General features: G+C 40.0%; 2 non-coding genes across 2 annotated transcripts; one reads left to right on the top strand and one right to left on the bottom strand.

Moving 5' to 3' along the window:
- Nucleotides 1-17962: 17962 nt before the first annotated feature.
- On the top strand, nt 17963-18069 carry LOC130977626 (small nucleolar RNA R71). The gene has a single exon (XR_009085312.1). It is a non-coding gene; the product is annotated as a small nucleolar RNA R71 (small nucleolar RNA).
- A 4752-nt stretch (nt 18070-22821) lies between these two features.
- On the bottom strand, nt 22822-22929 carry LOC130977167 (small nucleolar RNA R71). The gene has a single exon (XR_009084872.1). It is a non-coding gene; the product is annotated as a small nucleolar RNA R71 (small nucleolar RNA).
- Between the last annotated feature and the right edge of the window lie 781 nt (nt 22930-23710).

The following is a 23710-nucleotide window of genomic DNA, read 5'->3' as shown; positions in this document are numbered from 1 at the left end:
AGATCCACATCAATTCTTAGCTGAATTCTTACAGATCTGTGATACTGTAAAGACCAATGAAGTAAATCCTGAAGTCTACAAGCTTATGGTCTTTCCTTTTGCTGTAAGAGACAGAGCTAAGATATGGTTAGATTCTCAACCAAAAGAGAGCATAGACTCCTGGAAAAAGCTGGTTAATTCTTTTCTAGCTAAATTCTTTTCCCCTCAAAGGATAAGCAAAATTAGAGTGGAAGTTCAAACATTCAGACAAAGAGAAGGTGAATCCCTCTATGAAGCTTGGGAAAGATATAAGCAACTGATTAGGAGATGTCCTCCTGATATGCTCTCAGAATGGTCTATCATAGGCGTGTTCTATGATGGTCTGTCTGTAAACCATTGAATTTCTCAGAAGAAATGAGTTCTTAAAGTTGATACTCTGAATGCCATATTAGCTTAGAACAATATCTTGACCTAACAAGTCAATATGATCTCTCAGCATCTACCTAGAATGCACACTGCAGCTGGCAGTAACCAAGAAGTATCTCTTGATGTGGATGCTTATGATCCTGACCAACCCACCATAGAGGAGGTAAATTACATGGGAGAACCCTATAGAAACACCTATAATCCTTCATTGAGGAATTATCCTAACCTTTCATTGAAGGATCAATAGAAGCCTCAACAAGGCTTCAACAACAATCAAGGTGGAAGGAACCAGAATAGATTCAACAACAGACCACCATTCCCAACTTCTCAAGGGAATATGGAAACATCTAAGCAGAGGCTTTCTGACTAAGTTACTATAGTTTCCAACCTCTCTAAGAACACCTATAGTTTCATGAATGAAATAAGATCCTCCATTAGAAATTTAGAGGTATAAGTTGGTCAACTGAGCAAGAGGATCCCTGAGACCCCTTCTAACACCCTTCCAAGTAACATGAGGTGAACCCAAGAGAAGAGTGCAAGACCATCACCTCTGAGGCTGAGGCCGAATCTGGAGAGAACGGGATGGCGTTGAACGCCAGTGAAGAGCATATCACTGGGCGTTCAACGGCCAATCTGGCAGCAAGCCTGGCACTGAACGCCAGTGAGGAAGCTCTCACTAGGCGTTCAACGCCCATTCTGGCAATAGAGCTGGCATTAAACGCCAGCCAAGGAGCACTGGTTGGGCGTTCAATGCCCAAACAGGCAGGAACTATGGTGCTAAACGCCAGTGAGAAAAACCTCACTTGGTGTTCAATGCCTAACCAGACAGCATTGCTGGCGTTGACGCCCGGTAGGGGAACTGGCATTTAACGCTAGTAAGGGTGTACATCAAAGGCATTCAATTTCCAAAAAGCCATCGGAGCTGGCGTTAAATGCCAGTAAAGACACACCCTCTAAGTGCTCAATACCCACTTAAGAAATTCCTATCCAAGAACTAAAGGAAGTCAAGGCTTATATAGAGACCATAGAGGTTCCTTTTAATGCACTCCTGCAATGTATGAGTTCTGATGAATACTCGTCCTCTGATGAGGATGAAGACACTAGGGAAGAGCAAGTTACTCAGTACCTTGGAGCTCTCATGAAGCTAAATGCCAAGTTATTTGGTACAAAACCTCTGGACGAAGAACCTCCACTACTTTCCAAAGAACTCAATGCTTTGGTTTAGCAGAAGCTTCCAGATCTTGGACGCTTCCTGATTCCTTGCACCATAGGCACCATGACATTTGAGAAGGCTCTGTGTGACCTAGGGTCAAGTATTAGCCTCATGCCACTCTCTGTAATAGAGAAGCTAGGAATCATTGAGGTACAAGCCGCAAAAATCTCACTAGAGATGGGAGACAAGACAATGAAGAAGCCATATGGCTTAGTAGAGGATGTCTAAGTAAAGGTTGAAGACCACTACATCCCTGCAAACTTCATAGTCTTGGACGTAGGAGAGGATGAGGATGATCCCAATTAGAAGTAGATCACATCTTGTTCAAGATGCCTCATCCCAATTTTCCCTCTGATAAAAGAGAGATAACTATGCAACACCTAGTGTTCCAATCCTGTCTTTCTGTGTAGAGTTTTACTGAGCCCCTAGACATCAATTCTAAGTTTGGTGTTGGGCAGTCGTCAACAAGCTCTAAGCACAAAGGTACTAAGAAGAAAGTACCTAAAGGCTGGAGGGACAAGAAAGTCCCACCTGAAGGCTTCTCACCTGGCATGAGAGTTTTCTTCACCAAGAAACCAATCATACCACATACAGTGAGTCGTATCCTATCTTTAGAGCATGTAGAGCTTATTCATGAGAAGACAGGAAGAAAGTTCACTGTAAGGGGCGATACTCTGAGCCTATTCTCACCTCTGTATGGAGCCAACCATCAAGCTAATGACGTTAAAGAAGCGCTTATTAGGAGGCAACCCAATCTTAATTAATTATTTATTTCTATTTCCTTTCATTTTGTTTTTTTTTTCAGTTATTTTTAGGGTTATGATCATATGCAGCAGTCAGAACAGAGACAAAAATGTCATAGCAGTGAAAACAGAACACTCTGGATGAAGTGTTGTTGAAGTTGAACGCCAGCCAGGGAGCATACCCTGGGCGTCCAACACCCCAAATGGGTAGTATTGCTGGCGTTGAACGCCAGCCAGGGAGCAGACCCTGGGCATTCAAACGCCAGTACAGAGAGCAGGGAATCTGAATTTCCTAAAGCCTCACAGGACCCGTGGGTCCCACAGTATCTTCACCTACCCCACTTATTTTCACACTTCCCCATACACACTTCCCTATAAACTCTAGCCCAATCACATCCATATCACTTCCTCAAATCCATCATTACTCCCACCAACCCCCACCCACTTCAAAATCAAATTTCCCTCCCAAATACCCACCCATGGCCGAACCTAACCCTACCCCCATCCCATAAATACCCATCTTCATTACCCTTCATTCACACACCTCTCATACACTCATAAGCCCCACGGCCGAGCCCTTTCTCTCCCTCTATCTTCTTCTACTCTATTCTTCTCTTTACTTTATTTTTGCTCGAGGACAAGCAAAGTTTTTTGTTTGGAGTTGGAAAAGTGTTGCTTTTTGCTTTCCATTACCACTTATGGCACCCAAGGTTGGAGAATCCTCTAGAAAAAGGAGGGGAAAGGTAGTAGCTGCCTCCGCTAAATCTTAGAAGATGGAGAGATTCATTAGCAAAGCCCACCAAAACCACTTCTATGAAGTAGTGGTAGAGAAAAAAGTGATCCTCGAGGTCCCTTTCAGACTTAAGAAGAATGAGTATCCGGAAATTCGAAGAGAGATCCAGAGAAGAGGTTGGGAAGTCCTAACCAATGCCATTCAAGATGTTGGGATTCTAATGGTGCAAGAGTTCTATTCTAATGTATGGGTTACTAAAAACCATGACACTAGTGTGAACCCAAACCCAAGGAATTAGAGCACCATGGTTTGAGGGAGAATCTTAGATTTCAACCCGAAAAATGTGAGGTTGGAGTTCAACTTGCTTCTGATTCAAGGAGACTCACATCCTTACACTAGGAGAGTCAACTTTGATTAATGATTGGATCAAGTACTCTCAGACATCTGTATGGAAGGAGCACAATGAAAAAAGGGATTCCCAAGGCAAGCCCATTCAACTAAGAAGGCTTGACCTCTAGCCCATAGCTAGAGGATGGTTGGAATTCATCCAACATTCTATCATCCTTACTAGCAATCGGTCAGAAGTGACTGTTGACAGAGCCATCATGATCTAATACATCATTATTGGAGGTGAGGTGGAAGTAAATGAGGTGATTCCTCAAGAACTGTATAAGATAGCTGAGAAGCCTTCCACCAATGGAAGGTTGGCATTCCCACACCTTATATGTCATCTATGCAATTCAGCTAGAATTGTCAAAGAAGGAGATATCTCCATTGGAGAGGACAAGCCCATCACTAAGAAGAGGATGGAGCAAACCAGAGAGCATGCACAAGAGCCTGTGCAGCCTTCTCAGCATGAGATCCCTGAGATGCCTCAAGGGATGTATTTTCCTCCTCAAAGCTATTGGAATCAATGGCAGACTTCTCTTGGAGAACTAAGTACTAACATGGAGCAATTGAAAATGGAGCATCAAGAGCATTCCATCACCCTCAATAAAATAAGAAAATATCAAAGAGCCATAAGGAAAGATCAAAGGGCTATGAGGGAAGAACAACAAAGACAAAGGAGTGACATTGAAGAGATCAAGCACTACATTGGATCCTCAAGGAGGAGTACTAGCCGGCACCGTTAAAGGTGGATTCGTTATCTTTTATCTTATTTTCTTTTATTATTTTTCTGATTTTTGTTATGTTGTCTGTTCTCTTATCCTTGTTGCATGATCATTTGCATTTATGTCTTAAGGCTGTAAAATGTCTCATATATCTCTCACCTTGCTTAAAAGAAAAAAAATTATTTGAAAAGAATTGAGAGATACATGAATTTCAAGTTATATAATAAGAATAGTTTAATTATGTTGATATGGTGGCATTGCTTTTGTTTTCTGAATGTATGAATAAACAGTGCATATTTGAAGTTGAAATTTTAGAATGTTGGCTCTTGAAAGAATGATGAAAAAGGAAAAGAATTATTAGTAATTTGAAAAATCCAAAAATTGATTCTTGAAGCAAGAAAAAGTAGCAAAAGAAAAAGAAAGAGCATGTTGCAAAAAAAGAAAAAAAATAATATATGCATGCGAAAAAATAAAAATAAAAATGGCGAAAAAAATTTAATAAATAAAGAGAAAAATTCATTACTGCCCAAAAATGTAGGAAAAGGAGGGCAAATTGAAAAAGCCAGTAACCCTTTAAACCAAAAGGCAAGGGTAAAAGGATCCAAGGCTTTGAGCATCAATGGATAGGAAGGCCTAAAGGAATAAAATCCTCACCTAAGCGGCTCAACCAAGCTGTCCCTAACCATGAGCTTGTGGCGTGAAGGTGTCAAGTGAAAAGCTTGAGACTGAGCGGTTAAAGTCGTGATCCAAAGCAAAAAGAGTGTGCTTAAGAACTCTGGACACCTCTATCTGGGGATTCTGGCAAAGCTAAATCACAATTCAAAAGGGTTCACCCAGTTGAAGTGTCTATGGCATTTATGTATCCGGTGCTAATATTGGAAAACAAAGTGCTTAGGGTCACAACCAAGACTCTGAAAGTTGTGTTCAAGAATAAAAAAGAACTGAACTAGGAGAGTCAATAATGTCATCTGGATTCTAAGTTCCTAAAGAGATCAACACTTCTAAGTTTCAATGGATAGTGAGATGCCAAAACTATTCAGAAGCAAAATGCTACTAAGTCCCGTTCATCTAATTGAAACTGAGCTTCATTGGAAATTCTGGGATTTATTGTATCTTACTCTTCTTTTTATCCTACTATGTTTTAGTTGCTTGGGAACAAACAACACTTTAAGTTTGGTGTTGTGATGAGCAAATATTTCATACGCCTTTTGGCCTTATTTTCATATAGTTTTTAGTGTGTTTTGTTTAGTTTTTATTAAGCTTTTATAGGTTTTAGTGTTAAATTCACATTTTTATATTATACTATAAGTTTGTGTGTTTTTGTACAATTTTAGGTATTTTCTGGCTGAAATTGAGAAGCTGGAGCAAAAGTCTGATTCAGAGACAGAGAAAACACTGCAGAGTTGTCCGGATCTGACCTCTTTGCAATCGGAAGAGCTTTTCTAGAGCTATAGAAGCTCCAAATGGAGCGTTCTCAATGGCTATGGAAAGATGCCTTCTAGAGATTTCCAGAAATGTATAATAGTCCATACTTTCCTTCAGATTAGAAGGCCCAAAAACTGGCGTCCAATGCCAGCCTCGTGCCCCCTTCCAGGAATCCAGCGCCCAAGGAGAAGAGACCAGCGTCTAAACACCCAAAGAAGACCATCTAGCCGGCGTTCAATGCCCTAGAGACATCATAGCATGTGGATCTCACCAAATCTCAGCCCAAACACTCATCAAGTAGCCCCAGAAGTGGATTTTACCACTAAAAAGACTGTTTTACCCTTTTTATGTAATCCTTAGTCACTAGCTTAATATTTAAAGAGCTTTTACACCCCTTGATGACAAGTCATCTTAGCCTAGTTTCACTAGTCTTTTTCTTTTGTTTTCACTTGAATTATGCACTTTCTTGAGGTCTAAGCAAGCCAATTTGGGTAGATTTTCATGCTTCCTTTGATTGAATCAACCATAGATGAATTAATGCAATTTCATGAGGTTTTATGCTATATTTGTTACATATTGTGAAAGAATGAATATCTCATGATTTTGAGCATAGCTTTGATGTATTTGGTTGATTAATGATAGGTGAAAAAAGCTTGGAGAAAGGTTGAAGCAAGAAGGAATGGCTAGGAGGAAGAGAGGACAAAAAGTTTGAGCAAAAGTTTGCCTCAAACTTTAGCTCAAACTTTTGGAATAAGTGAAAATGAACCAGGAAGCAAAAAGCTGGACCAAAAGTCAGCCTCAAACTTTTGCACAAACTTTTGGGTGAAAAGTTTGCCCCAACGTTAGCCCCTAACTTTTGGGCTAACGTTGGCACATGCAAAACACTCCCTGGGGCACCAAAAGTTTGCGCCAACGTTAGCCCCTAACTTTTAGGCTAACGTTGGCGCATGAAAATCACTCCCTGGGCACCAAAAGTTTGCGCCAACGTTAGCCTCTAACTTTTGGGCTAACGTTGGCGCATGAAAAACACAAAGGAGGAGCAAAAGTTTGCGCCAACGTTAGCCCCTAACTTTTGGGCTAACGTTGGCGCCATAAGTGCACATGAGGAGGCCAACGTTGGAGCAAAAGTTAGACCCCTAACTTTTGCACCAACGTTGGTATCAGCAAAATAAGGGAGCTGATATGAAAAGTTGGAGTAAAAGTTTGCCTCAAACTTTTACTCAAACTTTTGCAACATTCAAACCCGGTTCACTTGGTTCACTTCGGTTCCTCTCCAAACTCCAAGAGCAATCAACCAAGGCCTCTCTCAACCCAATTCCACCAAGAGCAAAGGCCTAACTCAAGGCTTGAAGATCATTTGAAGAAAGTGTATAAATAGGATAGAATTCAAGTTATTCGGAGAGCTTTCTTTTTAGTTTTCATAAGGAGCTTTCCCTTTTAGTTTTCATTTAGAGTTTTCGGAGAGCTTTTGGTTTAGAGTGATTTTGAGTTTCTTAGTCTCGGGGAAGGAGAATTCACTTCTCTTCCTCTTAGTTTTATTGCTTTCAATTTCAATTACATTTGCTTGGATCTTGGGTTGGAGAATTGAAGGAATTCTGTTTCAATCTCATCCTAAGATCTCTCTGTTTCATTTTACTGCATAATTGAATTTCTGTTTCTGTTAATTGCTTCCTCTTCTACTTTCTTTGCAATTTACAATTCTTCATCTCCTTTGCAATTGTTCTTGTTGGATCTAGGAAGGCATTGAGATCTAGGCTTGGTTATCTAGTCTCTTGGGTCCTGAGATCTGAATTCCAATTTTACTTTCCTTGTTTAATGCTTTTCAAGCTCAATTACATTTCTGTTTTAGATCCGATTAACTCCAAGTCATCTTCTATTTTCTCTGTTTGTTGCAATTTACTTTTCCTTGTTTAATTTCTGCAAATCCAACTCCCAATTCCCTTTACAATTCAAGCCATTTACATTTCTTGCAATTTAAGATTCTGCAATTTACATTTCTTGTGTTCTAAGTTTCTGCCATTTAATTTCTTGTTCTTTAAGATTCAGCACTTTAATTTCTTGCCCTCTTTAATTTCATGCAATTTACACATTCCCTTTACTTTCAATGCAATTTAATTTCTGCAAATCACAAATCACTCAACCAAATCTTGATTCGCTTGACTAAATCAACCACTAAACCAAAATTGCTCAATCCTTCAATCCCTGTGGGATCGACCTCACTCCCGTGAGTTATTATTACTTGATGCGACCCGGTGCACTTGCCGGTGAGTTTTGTGTCGGATCGTTTTCCGCACATCACCCCTCGAAAGGAGAGATCAACCACTTTACACATTTTTAACATTGTATTTTCTACCAGTATGAGTTTATAAACCTCCTAGGCTCTTCAAGCAGATTCTTCCGTTTTGGCTCCTTGACCTTAAGTGGTTCCTCCTCACATTGTGCAACATTTTTCTCCTCATCCTTCATCACTTCCACATCATCTCCCATCTCTTCATCGTGGGCTTCCTCAGTCAAACTTGTAGGCACAACACCAATTTCATCCAACTTGGTGCCATTCCTAAGGGTGATAGCATTGATGCTTCCCTTAGGATTTGGTTGAGGTTGAGAAGGTAGACCACTAGAAGTTGAAGCTTGTTAGGCATTTTGTGTAGTCTGAGGAGAAAGAGTCAAATGGGAGAGTTCTTCGGCAATAGTAGCCATATATGTTTCTTGTTTCTTGTGAAACTCCCGTTGCTCTTGCATAAAGGCTTGAAGTGTGTCATTCATGTAAGGTTGATTGGGAGGAGGGGCTTGATTGCCTTGAGGAGGGTTAGATCTACTATTCGGGTGTTGATACCTCCCTTGAGGTTGTGATTGTGGTGGTTGTTGGTAGGATTATTGGTAGGGTTGTGAGTATTGTGGTTGACTGATGACAAGTCATCATATACCCATTTTTCAAGCTAATTTCACTTGTTTTGTTAGCATTTATGCACTTTCTTGCATCCTAAGTAAGTGATTTGGAGTGAAAATGCACAACTTCTCTAAATCAAGCAACCACCATGAAATTAATGTTAAATCATGAGGTTTAAGCTAATTTTAATTGCATTTTAATTGATTTATAAGCCTCTTGAATTTAGTGATACTTTGAGTGGTTGTTTGGTTTATTATAGGTGAAGAAAAGAAAAGAAAATGAAAAGCGTGGCATAAAAAGTGTAGCCTAGGAAAGAAAAGCGTGGCCGAATCAAGGGAGAAGTGTGCCGAACTCATAGTGGAAGCAATCTTGCCCTCCACAAGGGCAGAATGCCCTCCACAAGGGCAGCATCATGTAACCAAACCAAGACAAGGCAACCTTGCCCTGCCCACTCCAAGGGCAGAGCACAAAATGGTGCCTTGGAGCCAAGAGAAGCAAACTCTGCCCTGCCCTTGTGGAGAGCAGGATCGGGCACATCAAGGAAAGAAATCCAAGGAAAAATAGCTCCCATGCAAGCTACAAGTCTCGAACAAGGGACCATGAGGAAGCCAAGCCTTGAGACCCACTATGGTGCCAAGAAACCAAGAAAAACTAGCGTGTTTGCTTCCTCCCAGAGTCGAACCCGAGGCGTGCAATATGGCAACCTTGCCCTGCCCTTGGCACGGGCAGGGCAGCATTCAAAAGCTGGCGCACCAAATTTGCTTCCTGGCGCACCAACCGCGCGCAACATTCCCTTCTTGGCGCATCAACACATTCCTGCCCTGCCTTGGCGAGGGCAGGGAGCATCCGCGCATCAGCGTGCAGCACGCGCACGCGCACTTCTCAATTCTGGCAGCACCAAGCGCACGCACGCTTCATGTTCGCGCGCATCAACATTTTCTGCCCCGCCCTTGGCGCGGGCAGGGCAATCTCTGGCGCACCAAATTTCCTCCTCATGCGCACCACGCAGCTTCTGGCGCACCAATTTCTTCACCATGCGCACTATGGCCGCACCAACTTCTTGTGCCTAGCATCAATTTTCTGCCCTGCCCTCCACAAGGGCAGGGCAGCCTCCTGGGAGTGGTTTTTGGGCCAAAATTCAAATTGAAAATTGATTTGAATTCATTTCTTCACCAATCCAAAAGCCCATCCAAATCCCATCATCCAAGAATAGAAAGTGTATAAATATGACTTAGTTTGATGTAATTAGGACTTTTAGCTACCTTTACTTTTGAGCTTTGCAATTTTGGCTTTCATTCTGAATTTTTGAACTTCCTTTTTGAGCTTTCTTGAGAGATTTGTCCGAGCACCAAGAGGATCAAAGGAGAATTGCTTGATCTCCTTCTTCAATTCCCTTGGGCAATTCTCCTCTTCTGTTTTCTGAGTATTGGGTGTGTGAAATTGGGGAAATTCTGTCCCAATTCTCATTCAAACTCTTTGCATTGTATTTTCTGCATAATTCAATCCAAATTCTGTTCTTCTACTGCTTCATCTTTAATTTTCTGTCAATTGCTTAGTAACTTCAGATCTGGGAAGGAAATTGGGTTTTAGGCTCTGCTACCTAAGCCCTTGGGATCCTGAGATCACTTTTGGTTCCTCTGTGAACCTTTACTGCACTTTAATTTCCTTGCTGTTTAAATTTCCTGTTTGCATCCAATTCATTTCTGCTACCTTCTTTACTGCAATTTACTTCTTCTTGTTTAGATCCTGCAATCCCATTCCTCAATTCCCCTTTACATTCAGCAATTTATCTTTCTTGCCATTTAAGTTAATGCAATTTAAGTTTCTTGCACTTTAAGTTTCAGTCATTTACTTTCTTGCTCTTTAAGTTTCTGCACTTTTACTCTTCTGTTCTTTATTTTACTGCACTTCTCCCTTCCCCCTTTACATTTACTGTCATTTAATTTCTGTCAAACACAAAACACTCAACCAAAACTTGATTCGCTTGACTAAATCACCCACTAAACTAAAATTGCTCAATCCTTCAATCCCTGTGGGATCGACCTCACTTATGTGGGTTATTATTACTTGATGCGACCCGGTACACTTGCCGGTGAGTTTTGTGTTGGATCGCTTTCCACACATCAAGTTTTTGGCGCCGTTGCCGGGGATTGAAATAGATTGACAATGATTAAGTGAAGTGGAGGTCTAGATTAAGCATTTTTTTTCTTTTCTGTTATTTTAACTCTTACTAACACACTAACTGTTTGAGTTTTTGCTTAAACTAACCAACCAGAACTTCATTCTAGCTACAGATTGAAGTTCCATAGTATTTCTGGGTTTGTGTGTTTATTGTTGTGTGTTTGTATGTCAGGTACAGGAAGATCCTCTACTATCCACTCTGAAATTGATCAAAGGACTCTTCGGAGAATAAGAAGAGCTGAAAGAGGGAAGAATATTGTTGGAGACGAAGAAGAATCTGAGGAAGAATTCCAAGATATGGAAGGAGATACCAATCAACCAGGAGGAGGAGCCAACAATGACCAACAGAGAAGAGTCTTGGCTTCATACACATTTGCAAATGCTAGGCATTGTGGGAGTAGCATTCTTCCTCCCAATGTCAATGCAAACAACTTTGAACTCAAGCCACAACTCATCACTCTGGTGCAAAACAATTGTTCCTTTGGAGGAGGGCCTTTGGAGGATCCAAACCAACATTTGTCTACTTTCTTGAGAATTTGTGACACAGTGAAAACAAATGGTGTACCTCCTGATAGCTATAAGTTGCTTCTCTTCCCATTCTCTCTCAGGGATAAAGCAACTCAATGGCTAGAGACCTTTCCAAAAGAAAGCATCAACACTTGGGATGACTTGGTGAGCAAGTTCCTTGCCAAATTCTATCCACCTCAAAGAGTCCTAAGGTTGAAGACAGAGGTTCAAACATTCACTCAAATGGAGGCCGAGAGCTTATATGAAGCATGGGAAAGATATAAGGCTCTATTGAGGAAGTGTCCACCAGAGATGTTCACTGAGTGGGACAAGCTACAAAACTTCTATGAAGGCCTCACCCTTAAAGCTCAAGAAGCTCTTGATCACTCTGCCGGAGGCTCTCTACAACTCATGAAAACCACAGAGGAAGCTCGAAACCTCATTGATATGGTGGCCAACAACCAATATTTCTTTGCTCATCAAAGACAACGCCAACCATCACAGAGAAGAGGAGTCATGGAGTTGGAAGGAGTTGATTCAATCTTAGCTCAAAACAAGATGATGCAGCAACAGATTCAACAACAATTTGAGCAAATGGCTAAGAGAATTGATGGCTTGCAAGTGGCAGCAGTGAGCACCACAAGCCAACCTCCAACCACTTGGGTGCAAAGTGAAGAAACTCAAGAGGAGCAACAACAAGAGCAGGTTCAATACATGCACACCCAAAATCCTGGAACAAATGAAGTCTATGGTGACACCTACAATCCATCTTGGAAGAATCATCCCAACCTCAGATGGGGAGACAACCATAATCAAAACCAACAACCATGGCAAAGAAACACAGGCCAAAACAATTGGAAAAACACAAACCATAACCCCCAGCCAAACACTAACCAAAACTCATACAGAAAACCACAAAACAACTACCCAAATTCTAACCAATACCCAACCAATAACCACCCAACTAACCAAACACTTACCTTCATCCATCAACACCCCAAAACCAACCCATCTCACAAGATTCACAGAGAATCACCAATCTAGAGCTACTCATGGAGAAACTAATGAAGAGCCAGGAATTGACAAACAAGAATCAAGAAGCTACCATGAAGAACCTAGAGAGGCAGATTGGACAAATCTCTAAGAAGATCTCTGTTGAGAAACCATCAAGTTCACTACCTAGTGATACCATCCCCAACCCAAAGGAAGAATGCAAGGTGGTACAACTGAGAAGTGGAAAAGTGTTAACCGATGGCAACCAAGGAGCAACCAAAGAGCTCATGGAAGATAACACTGAAGCCATCAACAAGGATAAGATAAGCAAGAATGCTCCAGAAAAACTCACAGAAGAAGATAACAAGCCACAGAATTTGAAGAAAGGAAAGAATATCTTGGAAGAACCAAGTCCAAAACAGCATCAAGTGGTGAAGAGCTCAACACCACCACTGCCGTACCCACAAAGATTTCACAAGGAAACAAAGGATCAGCACTTCCACAAATTTCTTGAGACTTTCAAGAAGCTGGAAATCAACATACCTTTGGCAGAGGCTTTGGAGCAAATGCCCCTGTATGCTAAGTTTCTAAAGGAGCTCATTAACAAGAAAAGGGATTGGAATGAGAAGGAAACAGTGATGCTTAGTGAGGAATGCAGTGCACTCATTAGAAAGGGACTCCCTCCCAAGCTTGAGGACCCTGGAGGTTTCTTCTTACCATGCACTATCGGAAACCTGTTCATTAACAAAGGGATGTGCGATCTAGGAGCAAGCATAAATCTAATCCCATATTCTCTAGTGAAAAAACTTGGCATAAAGGAGGTGAAACCAACAGAGATGCTTTGGAATTGGTGGATCAATCAATAGTCCATCCTAAGGGGTTGATTGAGAACCTTTTAGTTAAGGTTGACAAATTCATTTATCCGGCAGATTTTGTGATTCTGGATTCTTCAAAAAATGGAAATGACTCCATAATACTCGGTCGACCATTTTTGGCCACTGCTAGAGCCATTGTGGACATAGAGCAAGGAGAATTAACTCTTAGGATGCATGAGGAGAGCATCATCCTGAAAGTTTTCCCAGAATTACAAAAGGATGAAGAAAAAAACAAAATGAGTGATGATCTCCCCCCAAAGCAATCAACTGAAAAGGAAGTGGAACAGATAAACAAACAGACACAAGAAGAAAAGGGGATTCACAAGGAAGCAGGGGTAATTAGCAGAAAGGAAGGCATCACAACTCAAGTAACTGCCAAGAAAGGAAGATCAACAAGCAAGAAAAAGGTGAAGAATAAGAAAAAGGCTCACAAAGGGTGGAAGAACAAGAAAATCCCAACTGAAGGATTTTCTAAGGGTGATAAGGTGCAATTAATATACCAACAGCAGGGAGCAGAAGATTATTACACTGTCAACCAAATCCTTTCTCTTGAGCATATGGAAATTGAGCATCAAAGCACACAGAGAAAGCTGACAGTGAGAGGTGACAAATTGAGACATCACCAACATCAACCACCTTAAAGGGAGGTCAATGTCAAGCTAATGACAATAAAAGAGCGCTTGTTGGGAGGCAACCCAACCTGAGGTAGTTTCTTATCATAGCTTTTCAATAAAAATGTTGAGTAATTGTTGTGCATTGCAAGGAGCTAAGTTTGGTGTTGCACACCAAAACAATTTGAGGGAGAATGAAAACTTCTAAGTTTGGTGTTCCACCAAAAAGATCATTTAATACATTCTCACCTCTTGCATGATTCTAGCTCCAAGTAATCAAACACATTATTCAACTGTTGAATTGTTTTCTAGCTTTTATTCCATTAACCTTTAGCAAGAACACATGGTTTCAAATATGGTTAACTTGTTACATCTGGGACAGTGGCAAAACAATTAAGTTTGGTGTTCACACACCAAAATCAATCCAGGAGCCACACTCAGTATTATGCTTACTGACCATATAATTAAGGGCTTGAGAAGCAAGCAACTTTGAGGATTATGCAGGATATGAATCAACAATTGAAGATTTTATGCATCCTAACTCAAAGAAAACACGGCAGAAAGAAAAATCAAAGGGCTGCAACTACAAAGGTTGTATCTGAACTTAACTCTTGCTGCTGTGTGATATTTTGAATTTGGAAACCATTATATGCCTTGCTAAAGTGTTCATCTAGTTGCAAGTGAAATTGTTTGTGAAAATGATAAGTCTGCATAATGCTTGTAGCCATCACTCAGATTTAAATATTGCTTTGTTTCCCATATGCTTAAATAAAAGAGTTTAGTTTGAATTGAAAAGAGAAAAATCCAATGTTGCATGAGTATGAATGGAAGTTGGTGGTGGCACATGTGTTTGATTAAATGTATAACTCATGAAATAAATGTTGCATGATATCATTCTCATTCAATTGTAAGTTAGCTTGCTGTTACAAAGACTTTATCAATAATGAAACACCCTTGGTAACAAAAACAGAAAGAAAAAGCCAAAATGGCAAGAAAAACAAAGAATAAAGGTTGGACACCAATGGTTTGGACCCTAGGACAAATGCCTGTGGTGTTCTTGTACTGAGATCTGCTTGGATGAGTAAATTCTAAGGGGTATTTTAAAACCCGGTCACTTAGATCAACTGATTTGGGATGGCCAATTGAAAATCCACAATAAAGAGCAACTTAGATACAAAGCACTTAGTGATCCAAAGAGATGCTGGGCATCAATGATCCTAGGAAGAATTAGTGAGCTAAGTGTCTGTGGTGGAAAGATGTTGAGCAAAATAAAAGAAAATGAAGCCAAAGGCTAAGCTGCAACATTTAACACCAAACCTCTTAAAGAATAAAAAGCTTATTAAAGCATTATAAGCCAAGAAGAGTTAGCAAGGGAGTGATCAAAAGGAGAGTCTTATAACAGCAAGTTTAGCAAACCTTGGATGCAAAATGTGTATTATGCAGCAGCAACAATAAGTGAGTATCATTGTCTGCATAAATGCCCCATGAATTGAAGTTCTGCTATCTGCATAATAAGGATTTGTGTTCTTTTCTTATTCATATCATTTACTCTTAGTTTTGATGCTTGCTTGGGGACAAGCAAGGTTTAAGTTTGGTGTTGTGATGACAAGTCATCATATACCCATTTTTCAAGCTAATTTCACTTGTTTTGTTAGCATTTATGCACTTTCTTGCATCCTAAGTAAGTGATTTGGAGTGAAAATGCACAACTTCTCTAAATCAAGCAACCACCATGAAATTAATGTTAAATCATGAGGTTTAAGCTAATTTTAATTGCATTTTAATTGATTTATAAGCCTCTTGAATTTAGTGATACTTTGAGTGGTTGTTTGGTTTATTATAGGTGAAGAAAAGAAAAGAAAATGAAAAGCGTGGCATAAAAAGTGTAGCCGAGGAAAGAAAAGCGTGGCCGAATCAAGGGAGAAGTGTGCCGAACACATAGTGGAAGCAATCTTGCCCTCCACAAGGGCAGAATGCCCTCCACAAGGGCAGCATCATGTAACCAAACCAAGACAAGGCAACCTTGCCCTGCCCACTCCAAGGGCAGAGCACAAAATGGTGCCTTGGAGCCAAGAGAAGCAAACTCTGCCCTGCCCTTGTGGAGAGCAGGATCGGGCACATCAAGGAAAGAAATCCAAGGAAAAATAGCTCCCATGCAAGCTACAAGTCTCGAACAAGGGACCATGAGGAAGCCAAGCCTTGAGACCCACTATGGTGCCAAGAAACCAAGAAAAACTAGCGTGTTTGCTTCCTCCCAGAGTCGAACCCGAGGCGTGCAATATGGCAACCTTGCCCTGCCCTTGGCGCGGGCAGGGCAGCATTCAAAAGCTGGCGCACCAACCGCGCGCAACATTCCCTTCTTGGCGCATCAACACATTCCTGCCCTGCCCTTGGCGAGGGCAGGGAGCATCCGCGCATCAGCGTGCAGCACGCGCACGCGCACTTCTCAATTCTGGCAGCACCAAGCGCACGCACGCTTCATGTTCGCGCGCATCAACATTTTCTGCCCCGCCCTTGGCGCGGGCAGGGCAATCTCTGGCGCACCAAATTTCCTCCTCATGCGCACCACGCAGCTTCTGGCGCACCAATTTCTTCACCATGCGCACTATGGCCGCACCAACTTCTTGTGCCTAGCATCAATTTTCTGCCCTGCCCTCCACAAGGGCAGGGCAGCCTCCTGGGAGTGGTTTTTGGGCCAAAATTCAAATTGAAAATTGATTTGAATTCATTTCTTCACCAATCCAAAAGCCCATCCAAATCCCATCATCCAAGAATAGAAAGTGTATAAATAGGACTTAGTTTGATGTAATTAGGACCTTTTAGCTACCTTTACTTTTGAGCTTTGCAATTTTGGCTTTCATTCTGAATTTTTGAACTTCTTTTTTTGAGCTTTCTTGAGAGATTTGTCCGAGCACCAAGAGGATCAAAGGAGAATTGCTTGATCTCCTTCCTCAATTCCCTTGGGCAATTCTCCTCTTCTGTTTTCTGAGTATTGGGTGTGTGAAATTGGGGAAATTCTGTCCCAATTCTCATTCAAACTCTTTGCATTGTATTTTCTGCATAATTCAATCCAAATTCTGTTCTTCTACTGCTTCATCTTTAATTTTCTGTCAATTGCTTAGTAACTTCAGATCTGGGAAGGAAATTGGGTTTTAGGCTCTGCTACCTAAGCCCTTGGGATCCTGAGATCACTTTTGGTTCCTCTGTGAACCTTTACTGCACTTTAATTTCCTTGGTGTTTAAATTTCCTGTTTGCATCCAATTCATTTCTGCTACCTTCTTTACTGCAATTTACTTCTTCTTGTTTAGATCCTGCAATCCCATTCCTCAATTCCCCTTTACATTCAGCAATTTATCTTTCTTGCCATTTAAGTTACTGCAATTTAAGTTTCTTGCACTTTAAGTTTCAGTCATTTACTTTCTTGCTCTTTAAGTTTCTGCACTTTTACTCTTCTGTTCTTTATTTTACTGCACTTCTCCCTTCCCCCTTTACATTTACTGTCATTTAATTTCTGTCAAACACAAAACACTCAACCAAAACTTGATTCGCTTGACTAAATCACCCACTAAACTAAAATTGCTCAATCCTTCAATCCCTGTGGGATCGACCTCACTCATGTGGGTTATTATTACTTGATGCGACCCGGTACACTTGCCGGTGAGTTTTGTGTTGGATCGCTTTCCACACATCATTGACCTTGAGGAGGTTGATGATAGTAGGCTTGCGCACTTGGGTAGGTTGAGCTTGAGGGGCTTAGTTCTATCTTTGCTTAGAATTATCCCTCCATCCTTAGTTTTGATTTCCTCCATGTTGATGAGGTCCTTAATTGTAGTTGGACCTTTATGGGTATGGATTGGCTACCGCTAATGTAGTGTCCTCTTGGAGTTGAGGGCACTCATCAGTGTAATGGCCGCTACAAGCACAAATACCGCATGATCTTGGTGGTCCTTCGATTCTTGGAGGTTGAGGTGGAGGAGATAGCAAAGCTTGAGGAGTTTGCTGCCCTTGGGTAATTTGTCTCAACAAAATTGTAATCTCACCGAGGGTCTTGGTCAAAATGGCATCTCCAGAAGGAGAAACTTCACTTAAAGCTTTTGGTTGTGGATTTCTTGCCCTTGAGTGTTGAGTTGAGTCCTCCAAGTCCGCTATGATTTCCCAAGCTTCCTCGGCGGTCTTGTTTTTTGTGAGGGATCCTCCGCTTGAGGCATCTAAAAGAAGCTTATCTTTGGGATTCATCCCTTGACAAAAATAACTGATAAGGACCAACTCGTTAATACGGTGGTGGGGGCAAGCTTCCAACAACTTCTTGAATCTCTCCTAGTACTCATAAAGAGTTTCTCCATCTCTTTGCATAATGCAAGAGATTTCCTTCTGCAGCTTATCTATTTTTTGAGGTGGATAGAACTTTTACAGAAATTCCTTACGCAGCAAGTCCCAATTGGAAATCATATCTCCCAGTTGAGTATAAAACCATTCTTTCGCTTTTTCCTCCAAAGAGAAAGGGAAAGTGAAAACCAAAACTGCTACTTCATCTGCACCATGTCTTCTCGCAGTGGAGCATGCAACTTGAAAGTCCTTTAGATGCTTAAGAGGGTCTTCTGTGGGTAGCCCATTGTATTTGGGAAGCAAGTTTATCGTGCCGGTCTTGAGCTAAAAATTTGGATCCAAAGTTGGATACCAGATTTGTATCGGTTGCAAGTTAATGTCTGGAGCTCCGACTTCCCTTAAGGTGATTCTATGAGGTGGATCCACCATGGTGCTGTCACCTGATTCACTCAAAAAGATTTCAACACTCCCCAAAGATGAATATAAGGTTTCCTCGTCAATTGAAGAATGATGGTCACAGGTTGATGGTGATAGTGAATTGGTGTGCTCTTCAAGCAAGCCCGATTCACTATTCACAAAAGCTAGCCGGCGCCGAGCTTGCCTAATATGAGTTAAAGTTCTTTCTATTTCCGGAGAAAAGGGGCCAAGCTCGGGTGTGGAAGCGACCGTGTCATTCAGCTGAGGAAGCAATGAAAGCATGCAATTATGAAAAGTAAAACAAGAATATGCTAGCAAACAAAAACCGACTTAATAATCAATAACTACTAAGACTAGCTAGATAGAAGCGATATCTACAATTAGTACCAAGTAGCAAACAAAAATCAAGTATTCACAATATTCACATATTTACAACAACCAAAATTATAGCACTCATTGCACTTAAAGTGAGTCCCCGAAAACGGCGCCAAAATTTGACAACGACCAAGAGCATAGGTTTGGATTTTTCACACTAAAAATAGGATTGGCGTTGCAAGTATATGATGAGCGGATAATTTATATGCTTTTTGGCATTATTTTTAGGTAGTTTTTAGTAGGATCTAGCTACTTTTAGGGATGTTTTTATTAGTTTTTATGCAAAATTCACATTTCTGGACTTTACTATGAGTTTGTGTATTTTTCTGTGATTTCAGGTATTTTCTGGCTGAAATTGAGGGACCTGAGCAAAAATCTGATAGGAGGCTGACAAAGGACTGCTGATGCTGTTGGATTCTGACCTCCCTGCACTCGAAATAGATTTTCTGGAGCTACAAAACTCCAAATAGTGCGCTCTCTATTGCTTTGAAAATTATACACTCAGGGCTTTCCAGAAATATATAATAGTCCATACTTTATTCGAGTTTAGATGATGCAAACTGGCGTTCAACGCCAGTTCCATGCTGCATTTTGGAGTAAAACGCCAGAAACACGTCACCAACCAGAGTTAAACGCCAAAACCACATTACAACTTGGCGTTTAACCCCAAGAGAAACCTCTGCACGTGTAAAGCTCAAGCTCAGCCCAAGCACACACCAAAGTGGGCCCCGTAAGTGGATTTCTGCACTTAGACTTATTTCTGTAAACCCTAGTAACTAGTTTAGTATAAATAGAACTTTTTACTATTATACTAGGGGTCTTTTTCCCTATTTTTTCAATTTCATATGCCATTTGGGGAGGCTAGCCATTCGGCCATGCCTAGACCTTGTTCTTATGTATTTTTAACGGTGGAGTTTCTACACACCATAGATTAAGGTGTGGAGCTCTGCTGTTCCTCAAGTATTAATGCAAAGTACTATTGTTCTTCTATTCAATTCATGCTTATTCTTATTCTAAGATATTCATTCGCACTTCAACCTGATGAATGTGATGATTCGTGACACTCATCACTATTCTCACTTATGAATGCGTGCCTCACAAACACTTCCGTTCTACCTGCGAAAGCTAGAGAGTGTATCTCTTGGATTCCTGACCCACGACGCAAGGTTGCCTCACCTGACAACCGAGCCTCCCATTCCGTGGGATCAGAGTCTTCGTGGTATAAGCTAGAATTATTGGCGGCCATTCCTAAGATCCGAAAAGTCTAAAACTTGTCTGTGGTATTCCGAGTAGGATTTGAGATGGGATGACTGTGACGAGCTTCAAACTCGCGAGTGTTGGGGGTAGTGACAAACGCAAAAGAATCACTGGATTCTATTCCAACATGATCGAGAACCGACAGATGATTAGCCGTGCGGTGACAGTGCATCTGGACCATGTTCACTGAGAGGACGGACGGTAGCCATTGACAACGGTGATCCTCCAACATACAGCTTGCCATGGAAAGGGGTAAGAATGATTGGATGAAAGCAGTAGAAAAGCAGAGATTCAGAAGGAATACAGTATCTTCATGCGCTTATTTGAAATTTCCACCAATTAATTACATAAGTATCTCTATCTTTATTTTATGCTTTATTTATCTTTATATTCAAAAACCATTATAACCATTAGAATCCGCCTGACTGAGATTTACATGATGACCATAGCTTGCTTCATAAAAACAATCTCCGTGGGATCGACCCTTACTCACGTAAGGTTTATTACTTGGACGACCCAGTGCACTTGCTGGTTAGTTGTGCGAAGTTGTGAAGAATGTGTGTGAACCATAGTATTGTGGACCAAGTTTTTGGAGCCATTACCAGGAATTGTTCGAGTTGTGAAAAGTATGAGTCACAATTTTGCCTATCAAGTTTTTGGCGCCGTTACCGGGGATTGTTTGAGTTTGGACAACTGACGGTTCATCTTTTTGCTCAGATTAGGTAATTTTCTTCTTATTTTGTTTTCAAAAAGTTTTCAAAAATCTTTCAAAATTTTTCTTCTTTTTCGTTTTTCCACAATTAATTTTCGACAAAATCCAAAAAAAAATTATAAAATCATAAAATCAAACATATTTTTGTGTTTCTTGTTTGAGTCTAGAGTCAAGTTTTAAGTTTGGTGTCAATTGCATCTTTTTAATTTTCAAAAAAAAATTTCGAAAATTCATGCATGTGTTCTTCATGATCTTCAAGTTGTTCTTGGTAAGTCTTCTTGTTTGATCTTCATATTTTCTTGTTTTGTGTCTTTTGTTGTTTTTCATATGCATTTTTGCATTCATAGTGTCTAAACATGAAAAATTTCTAAGTTTGGTGTCTTGCATGTTTTTCTTTTCTTGAAAATTTTTCAAAAATAAGTTCTTGATGTTCATCTTGATCTTCAAAGTGTTCTTGGTGTTCATCTTGACATTCATAGTGTTCTTGCATGCATCATTGGTTTTGATCCAAAATTTGCATGTTTTGGGTCATATTTGTGTTTTCTCTCTCCTCATTAAAAATTCAAAAATAAAAAAAAAATATCTTTTCCTTGTTTTACTCATAATTTTTGAAATCTTTGGGTTGACTTAGTCAAAAATTTTTAAAATAAGTTGTTTCTTGTTAGTCAAGTCAAGATTTCATTTTTTAAAAAAAAATCTTATCTTTTAAAAATCTTTTTCAAAAATCAAATCTTTTTCATTTTTTTAGTATTTTCAAAAATTTTTTTAAAAAAATTGATTTTCAAAATCTTTTTCTTATCTTTATTTCATGATTTTCGAAAACTTTACTAACAATTAATGTGATTGATTCAAAAATTTGAAGTTTGTTACTTTCTTGTTAAGAAAGGTTCAATCTTTAAATTCTAGAATCATATCTTTTAGTTTCTTGTAAGTCAAGTAATCAATTTGAATTTTAAAAATCAAATCTTTTTAATTTCCTTTTCAAATCTTTTTCAAAACAAATCTCAACCATATCTTTTCAATCATATCTTTTTTTTGAAATCAATTTCAAAATCTTTTCTAACTTCTTATCTTTCAAAATTGATTTTTAAATCTTTTTCAACTAACTAATTGACTTTTTGTTTGTTTTACTATTTCTTATCTTTTTCAAAACTACCTAACTACTTCTCTCTTTCTAATTTTCGAAAATCACCTTACCCTTTTTCAAAATTTTTTTTAATTAACTAATTGTTCAAATTTTAATTTTAATTCTATTTCTTCTCTTAATTTTTGAAAATCACTAACCTTTTTTTTTTCAAAAATAATTTTCGAAATTCTCCCCCTCTCATGTCTTTCTATTTATTTTATTTATTTACTAACACTTCTCTTCATCTAAAAGTTCGAACCCTCTCTTCTCCTTTGTGTTTGAATTTTTCTCCTCCTTCTTCTATTCTTTTCTTCTTCTACTCAGATAAAGGAATCTCTATACTGTGACATAGAGGATTCCTCTTCTTTTTTGTTCTCTTCTTTTTCATATGAGCAGGAGCAAGGATAAGGACATTCTTGTTGAAGCAGATCCTGAACCTGAAAGGACTCTGAAGAAGAAGCTAAAAGAAGCTAAAGCACAACAATCCAGAGAAAACCATACAGAGAATCTCGAAAAAGAAAGAGACATGGCTGAACCCAACAACAATGCAAGGAGGATGCTTGGTGATTATACTACACCTACTTCCAATTTTTATGGAAGAAGCATCTCAATCGCTGCCATTGAAGCAAAAAATTTTGAGCTGAAGCCTCAACTAGTTGCTCTAATGCAACAAAACTTCAAGTTTCATGGACTTCCATCAGAAGATCCCTATGAATTTTTAACTGAATTTTCGCAGATCTGTGATACTATTAAGACTAATGGAGTAGATCCTGAAGTCTACAGGCTCATGCTTTTCCCTTTTGCTGTAAGAGACAGAGCTAGAACATGGTTGGACTCACAACCTAAAGATAGCCTGGACTCTTCGGATAAGCTGGTCACGGCCTTCTTGGCCAAGTTCTTTCCTCCTCAAAAGCTGAGCAAGCTTAGAGTGGATGTTCAGACCTTCAAGCAAAAAGATGGTGAATCCCTCTATGAAGCTTGGGAAAGATACAAGCAGTTGACCAAAACATGTCCTTCTGACATGCTTTCAGAGTGGACCATTTTGGATATATTCTATGATGGTCTATCTGAGTTTTCTAAGATGTCACTGGACCATTCTGCAGATGAATCCATTCACCTAAAGAAAATGCCTGCAGAAGCTCATGAACTCATTGACATGGTTGCAAATAACCAATTCATGTACACCTCTGAGAGGAATCCTGTGACTAATGGGACACCTCAGAAGAGGGGAGTTCTTGAAATTGATACTCTGAATGCCATATTGGCTCAGAACAAAATGTTGACTCAGTAAGTCAACATGATTTCTCAGAGTCTGAATGGATTGCAAAATGCATCCAACAGTACTAAAGAAGCATCTTCTGAAGAAGAAGCTTATGATCCTGAGAACCCTGCAATGGCAGAGGTGAATTACATGGGTGAAGCATATGGAAACACCTATAATCCCTCATGGAGAAATCATCCAAATTTCTCATGGAAAGATCAACAAAAGCCTCAACAAGGCTTTAATAATGGTGGAAGAAACAGGTTTAGCAATAGCAAGCCTTTTCCATCATCTTCTCGGCAACAGATAGAGAATTCTGAGCAGAGCCCCTCTAGCTTAGCAAATATAGTCTCTGATCTATCTAAGGCCACTTTAAGTGTCATGAATGAAACAAGGTCCTCCATTAGAAACTTGGAGGCACAAGTGGGTCAGCTGAGTAAGAAAATCGCTGAAACTCCTCCTAGTACTCTCCCAAGCAATACAAAAGAGAATCCAAAAAGAGAGTGCAAGGCCATTGATATAATCAAAATGGCCAAATCCAAAGAGG

This window comes from Arachis stenosperma, chromosome 4 (assembly GCF_014773155.1).
Source record: "Arachis stenosperma cultivar V10309 chromosome 4, arast.V10309.gnm1.PFL2, whole genome shotgun sequence".
Lineage (NCBI taxonomy): Eukaryota > Viridiplantae > Streptophyta > Magnoliopsida > Fabales > Fabaceae > Arachis > Arachis stenosperma.
Note: the sequence above shows the minus strand (reverse complement) of the source record. Positions and strands in the feature narration are given on the sequence as shown.